The sequence below is a fragment of the Lactuca saligna genome, chromosome 1 (assembly GCF_052625555.1).
Source record: "Lactuca saligna cultivar CGN05327 chromosome 1, ASM5262555v1, whole genome shotgun sequence".
NCBI lineage: Eukaryota > Viridiplantae > Streptophyta > Magnoliopsida > Asterales > Asteraceae > Lactuca > Lactuca saligna.
The window spans coordinates 24,272,740-24,286,805 of NC_136417.1; positions in this window are offsets into that span (position 1 = coordinate 24,272,740).

Sequence of the window (14,066 nt, forward strand, 5' to 3'; positions counted from 1 at the left end):
ACATATAGAAATTCACAACTAGTCAACCGATCTAACATATCACATATCATAACAACATCCTAACAAGGATACCAACCTAACCAGTCACTAACATAGCATCATCCTATATACCAAGATACCAACCTTAACCATGTCTCTAACATATACCATTCTAACTACCAGGATGCAAACATATAGCAAAGCAATAACATAACAACTACCCAGATTCCCATCCGACAAAGGGTCGGCCTTGGTGCCTTAGACACTGTCAATATAGTGAGGATAACTTTTCTCGCAACTGCTGACTGAGGATATAAGATCACGCTGCTCCAACCTCCGACACGAACTCCACCACTGATCAATACCAAATGACTGAACTCAATAAATACCAATAATTACCAAAATACCCTTGGAAGTCAACTGGTCAACTCTTGGTCAAATTTAAAGTCGTCAATCAAAGTCCACCTTTCTGTGTGACCCTACTCACCGAGTCACCCCGTCAACTCGCCAAATTCCACAATTCTGAGTCCCTTCTCGCTCAACTCACTGAGTCATCCCTCGACTCACCGATTCACCGTTCAACCAGAAAAAGGTTAGGACTCCACGACCACACTCGCCGAGTCCAAGGAAATATTCAACAGACTCGCTGAGTTGTTCTTCAAACTTGTCGAGTCCATGCCAACCTTCGTCCAAATCGCCAAGTTCACCCATGGAACTCATCGAGTCTCTTCAGTTCTCATTCCATACAGAGGCTTTCCAAGCCATGCAGGGGCTCCAATCCATATATCTACCCTTCTACAAGCTATCCTTCACGTAAAGTGGCAAAATTTACATGAACTCAAGGAGCTATGAGCCCAAAATGCTCTAGGGATAGGCTTTTAGGACAAATGGCTTCACCAACAATTCAAAGACAGGAACTTTATGATCTTCTGAACCATTTCAAGTCCAAATCTAAGGTAGCAACCTTAGATCCAACCTCCAAACCCAAAATAACTCTAGAAATGCCACAAAACTCAAGCAACAAAGGATCTAGATGCAAAGGGGCTTAAGCAATAGATTATTACCTCAAATGAAAGCTCCCACTGAAGTAGACCTCGGATCTATACCACTCCGGTGCTGCAATCCCTTGGTCTCCAAGTTCCTTTTTGAAGATTTTTTTTCCAAAGCTCCAATTTCTCTATCAATGGAGTTCCACTCGATTTCTAGGGTTTGTAGGCTCTCAAGGGTGGTAAGGAAGCTGAAGAAGGGATGTTATGTTCTTTATATAGGGCACCACCCTCGGATTATGGTCTTTCTCATCCCAACACCAACTCGTCGAGTCCACCCATGCGACTCGCCGAGTTGGTCACTTTATACGTGACCCGGATCGCGTCTCGACTCGCCGAGTCGATCTTCCTTAATTACACCAAGCACCTTGAACTTGCACTTCTGAATTCGGGGTGTTAAATGGTAGCTGATTCGACCCGTGAATCATAGTAGATTGCAGCGAGAGAAGCATCGAAAGAGGCTATATGGTTGAAGAACTTCATTGGATACCTTGGAGTTATGCCATCCATTAAGGAGCTGATGGAGATTTTCTGTAATAATGAACGAGCGGTTGCCTTAACCAAGGAACCTAAAGATCATGGCTGATCTAGACATATTGACAAAAAATACCACTTTATCAGCATGCAAGGAGCATTGGCCTGAATAATGATATTATTTTTAGTGATTAGATAGATATTTAGAAACTTGTAACAAATAAATGTAATTGACATTTGGCGATTAAGTAATGGAGATTTATTTATGAGTATTGTTTACTGTCTTTTGTCAATTGTTTATCATTGTGTTTCATTTTTGCATGTTTTCCTTCCCGAATGATTAGATTATTCAAAATATCCACATTCGATCATACTTTAGAAGTAAGTAGTGAATTAAAATTGTCATGAATCGGACTGTAGATTGTCTAAGGAGTTAGAAATAACAATGGTATACTACAGTGCTCATGAGTACTTTTGAAATGGAGAAATTGAGTATTGGATTTAACTCACGCTAAGTCAATTACTTCATGGAATTTATCACGAGTAATTCTGAGACGATAGTATCATATAATATTTAAACGAAGATATATGAGTTGTTGTTTACGAGTTGGTTGTGCATTGATAATACGTAAACGCATCAGTAACTTGATGTTATAAAACGTATTGTTGTGCATGATTTGATGAGTAAATACTGCAAGCATATAAGTCAAAGTTTATTTGTTCCTTTTTCCTTAACTAGAAAAGCGATATCTTAGGCCCCTCAATGATTTGGTGTTGACTTATGTGTCAGGCCCGATCAAGATTGAATTGATGTGTCCAATTGCACTTCCTTGTCATTACAAATCAGAAACCGGGAAACAAACTGTTGGACAATGCGAATGACATTGTTCCATGTCATTTGTCCACATCATATCTTGCAGAACGGAGGATTATATGATTACTTATCTTAAGACACACTAGTGATTGGGTTAGAGTTCGACAGTGGCTTTGAGAGCTACAATTTGCTAGTCAATTTTTGAAGTTATAATTGTAATTATAGTTATTAGACTTATCCAAGTGGGAGACTATTGAATTAGGTGTCTAACAGTCTAAGCCCATAACTATAATTGATATGTACTTGAATGGATAGTAGCACAGTCCTTTTTGGGTTGTCTTCACACTAGCAACTAGACATGATGACTTATTGAGAAAGAGGAAGAATTTATTATTTGGAAAAATCAATTTATATAGAAAAATGAATTACTTATGTATTATGAAAATAATATACTAATTAGAAATCATATTATTAATTAATATTTAATTTGAAATTAATTTTGGGATTAAATGAATTAATTATAAGTACAGTGGTTATTTTGCAATTTATTGATAGTTGTGGAATTGGGCTCTTGGATCCTCCTATAATGAATGGACGAAAACTCCTAGGGAAAGCCCTAGAATTTTCGTCAAAGGCTCTTGGATAGGGAGTCCATGGGATGCTTAGGGCTTAAGCAAAAGGATTAAGGTTTCCTCCTTTTACCTTAGCTTTGACTCTAAGTTACCTCAGCTATATACGGAGCCCCAACCACTTGATATTCCGTCCATATGCTTCCAAACCCTAAGAAGAGCCAAATTCTAGAGCTTCCTCTTCCTCTCTCATCTCATCCTCTTAGTCTGTGTGTTTGTGAGCCATTAGAGGTGTTACACTTGTGTCACTTGCTCTCAAAGTTCAAGATCTTCAAGGAAACTATTGTTAATACTACATAACAATAAATGTATCTATCCTAAACCTAGTATAATGTAAATTTCGAAAATTATAGTTGCCTCCTAGGGTTTCTCGTTTTGTACTCAATGATTGTTTGTTTAATAGAGAAAAACATAGATCTAACAATTATGGTTGCATGCACACATAGGATTGTTTTGTATGCTCAAAACTTATCAAAGACTTCCCGAACAAAAACCTAAAATTCATAAAGGCTCGAACTGCCAAATTACGATTATACCCTTTGGGCTCTAAAACACAATCGAACACTCGGATCACTTAAGATAACAGATGATCGAGTCACGACCCCGAATAATGAAACGATTTGCAACCGAGTGCTACATCTTTGATTGTAATTATTTAAAACAACAAACATTTTTTTTGTTTTTAAAGATAACATTATAATTTTTTATATATATAATATTAGTTTTAACTATTCTTATTGTATGTTACCTTTAAGTTATTTATTTAAAAATTCTTAATGATTATAAAAAATAGTTTCATGCTTTTTTGTTAATTAATTACAATTTAGGTTTAACACTATATCGAAATCAATAATTTAATGATTATAAAAAATAGTTTCATGGTTTTTTGTTAACTGAAATTTTGATTTAAGTTAACCGTGTAACATTATATCGAAATTAGTAATTTAATTATTTTGCATAAAATTATAAATTATACAAAACTTGTGACTTTAAAATGACAACTGCTTACTTACGATATCTAAACTAATAACTTAACTATAATATGTTAAAAAGTTAAAGTTATTATTTTTATAAATAGAAGTAAATAGATGTTTTAATATTGTAGTTTAGTTAATTTATGATTAAAATTTAGTTTTTGCATTAATTTAATATTATTAACCAATTTATATTAACTATTACAAAAAAAATTAAAAAGTCATTGAAGTTTCAAATATATACCGTGTAAATAAAAATGAATTTATTATAAATATATATGAATATAGATAGATAGATATTGATCAGTTAGAATTCTTTTAGTCAGAAATTTTCTTGATAATTTCTATTGACACTTAAATATAATAATATAAATGGTATAGTTAAAGATTAATTTGTTAAACTTGTTAAAATAATAAAATAAAATAAAAAATTATAAGATGCAGCTTCTGTTTAGAATAAGTCATCAATGTAAAGTTGATGTTTTTAAGGAAACCATGATAGGTGTTATGTGAAAACTAAATAAATAAATGAAATTAAAAAATTGAAAAAATAAAAAATAAAAGATAGTTATTTAATGTTCATAAATAATGTTTTTTTTTCGAATTTTTTTTTCATAAATAACATTACAATACATTATTGGATGTCTGAATCTAGCCGAATTATTTCCGACCATTCCAAGCCCATTTGGACCCAATTGATCACAAACATGAAACACCCATTCATACAAAAACATTTAACATCTAATTTTGTTTTGTGTGGAAGTACACCGGAACGATGAATGACGATATGATCTGTGTGGATAATAAAGATTTTACATTTTAAAAATCTTGCATTATAATATTAGTTCATAATTCAATGTCATTATTTATATATTTTAAATTTATGTTTATCTATATCCATACATTTTAGTGAAAGTTTATAATACTCAAGGTTCTAAATAACGTAAGATCTGACTTCGCGGTAATATCAAACCTCAAGTTTTTCCAAGCCTTAGCAAGCTACACCGTTTGTAAGGTGTGACTTAAGGCAACAATTTTATATATAATTAATATTTTTATATGTATTTTCAACTATTATTCTATTTTATACACACAAATGAGTTAAGGTGACGTTTTAGTAAAGCTTGGCGGCAAGCACATGCTTTGGAGCCATGACGCACCATGGCGTGTCTGTCGCGTCATGACGGAGCCGTGACGAGCTTTTTAGAACCTTGGTAATACTTAAGGCCGGTATTGGGCATATGCATGAAGAGTTATTGCATCGGCCCCGTATCATCTAGAGGATCCGAAATTTCTACTTTATATATATTAGTAGTAGCGGCAAACTATAGATGAAGATAAAGTTGTAAATGAATTGAACGAACACCAACGAGAGCTTGTTCATGTTCGTCCGTTTAAGTTAACCGAATAAATAAATAATCACGAACGGATAAACGAACAAGTTTCTTGTTCATGTTCGTTCGTTTAAAAAATTACATTATTCATTCGTTTAACAAATTACATTGTTCATGTTCGTTCGTTTATGTTCGTGAACATGCTAAACGAATATAAATAAACAAAGATAAACAAACATTATTGAACCTATATAAACATAAACGAACATATAATATAGTAATATAATAAAACACAATCAAATATGTATGAACATAAAATGAATTTATATAAACGAACATAAGCGAATGTAAATAAACAAAATAAACGAATGTTCATGAACATAATCGAACGAACGAGACAATTGTTCATGTTCGTTCGTTTAACTAAACGAACGAGAATTTGTGTTCGTGTCCGTTCATTTATTAAATAAACGAACTTCCCGTCGAACGGTTCACAAACAGTTCCTTGAAACGTTCAATTCGTTAACAACCCTAGATGAAGATAATCAATGAAAATTTTATTTTTTTAGACAAAACTTCAAAAATGGTCCTTGTGGTTTTCGAAAATATCAAGTTTAGTCCCTACGTTCAAAAAACCTCACGGATCGTCCCTGTGGTTTCAAAACTTTTAACATTTGGTCCTTCCGGCTAACTCCGTTACCATTTAGCCATTAAGTCAGGGGCATTTTTGTCATTTCACTACACAGGGACCATTTATAAGGTTTTTAATTACTTTTTTTTAAATAAATAAATATATAATATTTAATATGCAAGGGGTCCCAACCCATCTCTCTCTCTCTCTCTCTCGCTCTCTCTCTCTCTCGCCCCTGTTAAGACGCATCACCCCAAACACCCTCTATTATTTTTTTGATCGACCCTTGTTTTCCACGAAGCCACAACTCCGGTGAGATAAGCTAACAGTCTTATGGTGAGTTTGGTGATGATCGTAGAGTTTCATCTCCTTGGATTTCGGAATATGATCAACCATCTAGGGCAAATGAGGTCGATAATTGGGCATTTGACAAAGAAACCTATGATGCCTACTTATGACGAGATTTCTAGAGCTGAAGAGATCGATAATTGGACGGCGAGCAAGGAGCCCATGCCACTCACCATGTCTTCTAATTCTGATCCTGGTTTTCGAAATTCCGGTGGTTCTGAAGACGATCGTTGGAAAAGGGGAGTTGTGCCTCGTGATGGTGATCAGGAACGACCAACGGAACGCCGATGTTTGGTGTTAGATCCACCAAATGGTGAAAGTGCTCCAGTTGAGCCATCAGCGCACACCAATAAACTGAGTCCTTTTGGGGCAGCTAGGCCTAGGGGCTGAGAAAGGTTTGGTTCACAAGAAGGTGGATCTGGAAATTGATGCTAAGAAAAGTAGCAGTCGGTCCACGGTTCACATTCCAGTAGTTCAGTAGAGGGTCGGACTGCATTGCAACCACATGGATTAGAGAAGACAAGGCCTAAGGTGAACCCTTTTGGCGATGCTAAACCCAGAGAGGTTTTGCTTCAAGTGAAAAGGTATTGATCACAGAAAGATTAATGTAGAGTTGGAGCTTCGTCGGCTTGGCAGGTTAGTATTCCTATCTATTATTTTCTATTCTTCTCTTGACACTTGATGAAAAATCTGATCTCTGGCTGTGTGAAATTAGGTATTCCATTCAAGCATCATCATTATCATCATCGAGAAACTGTAGAAATATTGCATATTAATCTTCATACCTGGTCTTTTAGTAACCTTTGGTGTTTCTATTGTGAATACCCATCATCATAATAAATTGTTGAGCCTTTTAATTTTTTGTCAGGTCTGACACAAAAGAAGCGATAAAGAATTTGAAGGAAGACATAGATTATGTGAAGAGAGAATATAATTCTGGTTCAGATGCAAAAAAATGAATTTAATGGAAATGGAAACCAAAGCAGTAGTAGTTTAAGTGATAGAATACTTGAAAAGGAAAGGAAACTGGAACAACTAAACCATGATCTAGATTACAAAATTTGGTTCGGTCAAAAACCAGTTGAACGAACTAGTTTGGGGTTGATTGATGATTCCAGTAATAGAGATCATTCATGGGTAAAGAAGGGTGATGACAGAGAGACAAAGATGATAGGGGAAAGCTATGAAGAAGATGAAGAAGAGAATGAGGTTGAGGAGGATCGGTGCACATGTGGAGAGAGAGAGAGAGAGAGAGAGAGAGAGAAGTGTGGGACCTCTTGTAGAGAGAGAGAGAGAAATGTGGGACCCCTTGCATATTAAATTTATTTATTTATTTAAAAAAAATAAAAACCTCATAAATGGTCCTTGTGTAGTGAAATGACAAAATGCCCCTGACTTAACGGCTAAATGGTAACGGAGTTAGCCGGAAGGACCAAATGTTAAAAGTTTTGAAACCACACGGACGATCCGTGAGGTTTTTTGAACTTAGGGACTAAACTTGATATTTTTGAAAACCACGTGGACCATTTTTGAAGTTTTGTCTTTTTTTTTTAATTATTTTTATAATAATTATTGACTTCTCTTAGTATTAATGGTTTTTGTTTGTACAAAAAAAATTATATTTAAGGAATCACGTTAATTTTTGATATATGACCTTTAAAATTAACGGATAAACCTGATAATAGTTATATAACAAATTCTGATAATAGTTATACAACAAATTTGTAACATTCTGTTTATTTGATAAATAAATAGATAGAATGATGAACGAATAGTTGCACTAAATCCATATTATTTAGTGGATTGTTGGTTTGGAGAGCCGAATGTTATAAATTGGATTATTCGGGGTTAAAGTGTAATTTCGGAACTTGTTTTGCAAAGAATTTTAGAAGTCAGGGGGTGTTTGGTATTATTGGGACTTAATATGTAAGGATTTATGGAGGCAGGGGCTGATTGGTAATATTTTGGACTTGATTTGGAAAGGTTTTCAGAAGGTAGGGTTAAAAGGGTAAATACAACCTTGCTTTAAAAGGAATAATACAATGAGGGACCATAATTGCTATTATGGGAATGAGTTTGGATGGTGTCGGGTATATAAACTAACGAAACCCTAACCCTAACTAAACCTCTACAACCGTCACCCACCTTATACCTCATTTTCCACTTTCAGCCGCTGCCATCGGTGCTAGGATCGGAATACCACTAAGCCGAGTAGCCATTTTGCCATCGGAGAACCACCAGGTGGGAGTTGTGTCGTAGTTCTGCCATCGCAACACCACAATCACTACGTCGCCTGATGTTGTGTGTAGCTGGAAAACCACTAGAATGTGTCGTTGTCGCCTTTCCTACCGTGGCTGCTTGATCGGAAACCAAAAGAAGCCGCCACTGTTATCTGTCGCCCCTGCTTCTGTTGTGGTTGAAGGTGAAGATCGACGGTGGGACGTCGAGAGTGAGGAGAGGCAGGCCATTATCACCGTTAGCTGATGTTGTTGTCGGCTGTTTCACTCACCGCCATTGCCGCCCACCACAGGGGGGTGTGGGTTCGCTTTTCGAGCAAAGGACGGGTTCGTGTGTGTGTGCTTTTCTTGCTACTGCGTATATGGTGCTTTCTGTGTGTTTGATGGCCGGCAACCGCGAAGAACCACCATGGCCGCCAGCCATGTGGTTGTCGTTTATGTCACTTCGTTGCCGCCACTAGCCACCGTGGGGGTGGCTGTGTGCATGTTATGGTGTTTAGATGCGTGTGTTATGATGGTTTAGGGCTACACGAGCTTTTCTTGGCCGAAGATCCGAAGAAAGACCCCACTACCACCACCGTGAGGTGGTAGCTGCCACTCTCTACTGCTGCCTGCCGCCACAAGGTGGTTGTGCGTGCGTGTGTTTATAGTTGTGTGTGTGTGTTTATTTTGGGAATTGTGTTGTAAATTGTAATTGGAGTAGGAATAATAAAAATGAAAACTCATAACCACCATCGTAAGGTGGTGGTTGCCGCCTCCAGCCACCGTGTTGGGTCACGGTGTGCCTTGTTTGTGTTTTGACTCGTTTGGGACGCTTGGATAAAATGGACTAGACTCGTAACCACCACCGTGGGATGGTAGCTACCACCGTGAGCCACCGTTGATCACCACAACCCGAGGTGGTAGTGGGCGGTGCTCGCCTTATGAAACCTTAACGGGCCTTATAAGAGCCTAGTGGGCCTAATGAAGCCCTAATTGATCTAAGGACTTAGTTTTGGGCCTATTGGGTTGTTATTGGGTTGAAAACCCTAATTTTAGGATTATTGGTTTGGACTTATCGCGACCCGCATTTTGCACCATTGGAGTGAAGTGATGACTCAAGCCCCATTTCATTGTATGTTTGGACTTAATGGATTAAGTCCTCAATGGGTTAAGTAGGAACACTTAACCCTAATACCCTAATTGGTGTAACATCCCAAGTTCGGAACAAGAAGTGAAGAGTGATAGGGGTAAATAAAGGAAGGGACTCGATGAGTAGGTACGCTTACTCACCGAGTCGGAGGGGGTTGGGTCGCGAATTAAGTGACCAACTGGCCGAGTCGGAAGCTGGACTCGACGAGTTGGTGCTGGAATGAGAAATACCCTAATCTTAAGGTTTGCACCCTATTTAAAGGACTTTATGTCCTTCTCCCAGCCTCTTATTCCCCTAAAGAGTTCCAGAAAACCCTAATTTCGTGTGAGGCTTCATTATTGAGTAGATTGGAGCTTGGAAGAGGAAATTGGTGGGAAAGAGCTTGAGGAATTAAAGGCTTGCTGCAAAGGAGAGGTGTAGATCCGGGATCTATTTCAGTTGGAGCTTATATTGGAGGTGATAATCTATTGCTTGGGTTCTTTTGCATCTAGATCTTTTATCATTTGAAAATTTGGGGCATTTTTGGTATGATTAAGAGCTACTTCGAATTAGAGGCTTAGATCTGAGGTTGCTACTTCAGATCTAGGATTGTGATAGCCCATAATGTCACAAAGTTTCAGTCTTTGAGTTGTTGGTGAAGCCCCTTTGCCCAAAACCCAAGCCCTAGTGTGTTTTGGGCCTAAATCTCCATGGTTTCACGTAAAGTTTGCTACTTTACATGAGGGTTAGATTGTAGAAGGGTGGATCTATGGATTTGAGCCTCTGCATGGCTCGAATAGCTTCTGAATGGGTTGAGAACTGGAGAGACTCAGCAAGTAACATGGGTGTACTCAACGAGTGGAAGAACAACTCGGCGAGTCTGGTTGCAGAACCCAACCTCTCATGGTTAAAGCCTTGGATTAAGTGAGTCGGATAGGATGAGACTCAGAGATCGTGGGACTCGGCAAGTCTTGGGGAGAATCGGCGAGTTAAGTTGTGTAATGAGAGTGTTCTGGGTATGGGAACTCGGCGAGTCGACGGGGTGACTCGACGAGTAGAGTCAACCAAGAAGGTTGACTTTGACTGAGGACTTTGACCTTGACCAAGAGTTGACCAGTTGACTTCCAAGGATAATTTGGTAATTATGGTACTTATGGAATTGGTTCTCTGGTGGTGTTTTGAGGAGAAGTTCGTGCCGGTGGTTGGAGCAGCTTGGTCTTATCTTTTCAGTCGGCAATTTACAGGTGAGTTATCCTCAATATATCGATAGGGTCTACGGCACCAAGGTCGGCCCTGTATCGGATGGAAATCCGGGTATTATTTGTTATGTTATTGCTTTGTTATATCTGCATCCTGGTATTTAGGGTGATGTTATGTTAGTGACTTGGTTAAGGTCGGTACCCAGTATATAGGGTAATGTTATGCTAGTGACCGGTTAGGTCGAAATCCTGGTTAGGATGTGATATGCTATGAGATCTGATAGACTGTTGTATGGTTAAGGATTTGTTATGTGATTAATTGTTTCATGTGATGTTGATATGTTGTGAGCTCTGATAGAGTGTTGTCTGGTTAAGGACTTGTTATGTGATTAATTGTTTTATGTGCACATGGTTGTTTGACGGGGGTATGGGTTGAGGCGGGTCCTGCTTTGTGATGTAGGCCATCATACCTAGGGGGACCGGATATTTCGAAGGCCTAGCGAGCGGTCCGGATAGGCTGAAGGCCCCAACAGGGCGGACCAGACGTACCGAGGCTCGGAAAGTGGACCAGGCCGACTGAAGGCCCGATGCGGGCGGACCAGTCATACTGTAGACTTAGAGAGTGGACCAGGTGGATTGAAGGCCCTGTGCGGGCGGACCAATCACAATGTAGACTTGATATACATGGCTAGACTCGGAGGGTGGACCCGATGGACTAAAGGCCCGGTGCGGCGGACCAGTCCCACAGTAGACCCGATGTGCATGGTTGTTCTATTTGTGCTATGTTATGAGTATGTTTATGCGTGGTTGGTATTTTGGGGGTAACTCACTAAGCTTTCGGGCTTACAGTTCAGTGTTCTGTTCAGGTACTTCATGAGATCATGGCAATGCGAAGGCGTGATCGTACCGCTCCTCATGTTGTATGATTTATGTGATATGGTTCTGGGGAATACTCTGATGTTTAAACTATTTTGAAAACAAGATGTATGAACTTAAAGGTTTTTGAATGAATTAAAATGTTTTAATTTGGCTTAAATTTTACGGCGTTACAATTAGGTTGGATGCTTGTTGGGCCATTTATTGGACTAAGTTGTTGTGGGCATTTGTGTGCCAATTGGGAACATATCTATGGACTAAGGGAAATTATTGAGCCCTAGGATAATACCCATTAGAGAGGCTTGGGCCCAATTTGGAAAATTAGGCCATAAGTAGGCCATAATTAGGCCTTGAGGATTATTAGGTATTGGGCCATCAGAATACAAATTGTTTGGCCTAGAATAATTGGTTGGGCCTTAAAATAAGTCCATGTAGAGGTTTGGGCCCAATTTGAAAAATTGGACCATATGTTGGGCCTTAGTTGACTATTGGGCTTTTGGGCCTTCAGGGTATGAGTTTGGGCCTTGGTTTTGAACCAAGCTAAGTTAGGGGTAAAATGATCCATTTACCCCAAGTGTAGAGTATGGTTGTGTATTGGAACCCAATTATTAATTGGATGTCGTTTTGATGATTGACAGTTCGGGAACCTGTCAACCAGCAGCTAGAGTTTATCCATGGGACTTTAGCAGTGCGGGGTGAGTCTTCTCACCATACCAATGGGTCTAAGGCACCAAGGATGGCCCATTTTATGTTATGTGGTACAATAGCTGTAGTAGACATATGTGGTATGATAGTAGCTTTATGATAAGGGGTATGCTAGTGATATATGATATTTGCATGGAAGACCCCGGGGGGTGCCTGTGGCAATTGTATATAAGACCATGTGGGGTTTCCCATGACAATCGGATATAATACCATGTGGGGGAGCCCATGATATTCCTAGGTAAAGACCATTTGGGGTAGCTCATGACACGATGTTATAAAACCTTAGGGGGAGCCCACGTTATCCTTATATGTTTATATGCATTGTTTATGTGATATGAATTATGCTAGTTGTTTATGTGGTATGTGTTATACTAGTTGTTATGTGATGTGTGATATGCTAGTTGTCTTTGTGATACTTGCATGGAAGACCCCCGGGGGAGCCCGTGAAAGTTGGATATAAGACCATGTGGGGTGGCCCATGGCATTCCCAGGTAAAGACCATTTGGGTTAGCCCATGACACGAAGGTGTAAGACCCTGGGGGAGCCAACGACATCCTTACAGGTTTATGTATGCATGACTGATGTGATTGATATGATTTATGTAGATGTTATAGCTAGTATGTATTATGTGGTTATGTGGATTGTGTGAGGTATGTTCTGGGAAACTCACTAAGCTTCGTGCTTATAGTTTTGTTTATGGTTTCAGGTATCATTGTTTTGGAAAAGAATGGCTTAGATTGATCGCAATGCATACACCGATGAATTTCGCAATGAATGATTTTGGGATGAACTCTAATCAATGTTTTACTTAATGATTATTTGAAATGTTTGGGATAAATGATATCAATGTTTTGGCTATACTACAAATGAAATTTTTACTCTTGATTTTTGGGTCGTTACAAAATTGTTCTTATATAAAATTATCAACATTCTTGATTTCACATTACAATAATTATAAATTTTTTTACTTAAATTTGTAAACATAAATATATATTTCTTTCAAACGCGCATATATATATATATATATATATATATATATATATATATATATATATATATATATATATATATATATATATATATATTAAAAAAAGGATAATGACTTATTAAGATAAAGGGAGTGTCCCTCGTAACCTATCCAACCTAGTGTAACATCATATTTTTTTTCTTATTTTTTTTCAATCCACAACACATTTAAATAAAAATTATCCACATTAATGAAACGTCACTCATCTTTTACAATTGTTACATCATTTATGCAATAACCATCCGTATCAATAAAATATCAACACTCTTTTAAATTAGTACTCACCGCTACGTCAACAACCGTTTCATATATATTTAATAAAATATCTCTATTACATAATTTATAAATATTAACTTAATTAAAATTATTATTTTATATTAAATGTGTAAATCTATTCATAACAATTATAATTACTCGTTGACCTTATCAACTTCATGAAAACATTTATTTGTTATATAAACAAAATTTTATTTCAATGACTGCAAGTACATCATGACTTTTTTTATTTATAATTTTTTTTCAACCATCATATTGTGCATTATGAAGGTTTGTGGCAAGGAATGTTGGAGCTGCAACTATGTATTTTGTATCAAAAAGGCTAAAAAAAGACATAATATCACTGATGAACATAGCGCTTTGTATGAAGCTTCAAAAACATGAGTAGATGCTTTGAATGGAAGAC